Source organism: Limulus polyphemus, unplaced genomic scaffold (assembly GCF_000517525.1).
Source record: "Limulus polyphemus unplaced genomic scaffold, Limulus_polyphemus-2.1.2 Scaffold4909, whole genome shotgun sequence".
Lineage (NCBI taxonomy): Eukaryota > Metazoa > Arthropoda > Merostomata > Xiphosura > Limulidae > Limulus > Limulus polyphemus.
Window position 1 is genome coordinate 23,653 of NW_013670519.1, and position 1,321 is coordinate 24,973.

Below are 1,321 nucleotides of genomic sequence, written 5' to 3' on the forward strand. Positions count from 1 at the left end.
GTATCGCTGAAGTTTTTCGGAAAGAATTTCTACGGAAAATTAACCAACGAACAAAGACGTAACAAGTATTATCAAACTAACTTAGTTTGGTTTGATGCTGAACAAACTATAATTTGGTGTATATGAGTTACTGGCACTTGTGTAATATTTGAAAATTATAATAAATAAAGAACAACGTTTCCTATTTACACAATTTAAAAATTTATTGTAGCCTTGTGGCTTCCACTTTAAAATGACACTCTACATGTACTAGTTTCAACATGATCTGTCATCTCTAGGAGTTACTTTTAAGACATACTTTGTGCTTTGTATTTAAAATTTTATTCTATCTTCAAACTAATAGATAAAAGACGTGATAGGGAATACTAAAGATAAAATAGAATTAATAGATAAAACAGGTATTTACAAAATAGAATGTGAATGTAGTAGTATTTATATTGGTCAAACTAAGAGAAATTTAAAATACAAATTGCAAGAACATAAAGGTTATATAAGATATGATAAAATAGAACCTCGGCTATAACTGAACACATGCAAAACATCCAACACATAATATTAAGGGGGGAAAACTTTAATTTTAGCTCAACCTTGTTTCTCTAATATTTAATGCTATAACACTTCTTTAGAAATAATGAAATATAAAAAACAAAATGAAATAACAAATAGAGACAAGGACCAGCAAATCAATATGTTGATATATGGTGAGATATATTGTTACGTCTCTGGTCGTTAGTTAATTTCCCGTATAATTTCCTCCCGATGAAACTTTAGCGACACAATTCCTTTCTTAAATAAAACTAGTTTATTTTTTTCCTAATACAACTTTGAAATTCACTTAATTTCTACGGTCACTCTATAAGTTAAACAAACGCTATAATTCAAAGGAATGACTCACGCGCTCGACCAACTGTCCGTTTCTATCTCTGTCTGCAATTCAACTACATTGTTGCCATCACTTCTTGGCAGTTTTATATACAAGAATACCGCATATCTAGTAAACACTCGAGGCTTCAGGAAGGGACATGAATTTTCTAGAAGCTCATGACGTGTTACTAGCATCACATGACTTCTGCTGTCGTAACACCGCCCCTTTCTTAGTATTGTTTGTCCTGAACAATAGCCACTTACATTAAACCAATAAACAATTAACAATAACTTAATTAAATGTACGTAATCTGCAAACACAAAATTAAAATTCAACAAAATCTCTTAATTTTATGTGATGTATCTTCTTCCGTACTGGTCTCCTTCTCGTTGGGTTCTGCTTCATGTGGGGTTCATCTGCTTCATCAGGAAACGTCCTATCATTGGTAACAGTCAC

General features: G+C 31.6%; 1 protein-coding gene across 3 annotated transcripts in view; it reads right to left on the reverse strand.

Annotated features, from left to right (window-relative positions):
- The window catches only part of LOC106471860 (sodium-independent sulfate anion transporter-like), a 68,511-nt gene that overhangs the window by 9,319 nt on the left and 57,871 nt on the right, over positions 1–1,321 (reverse strand). The window lies entirely within an intron of this gene.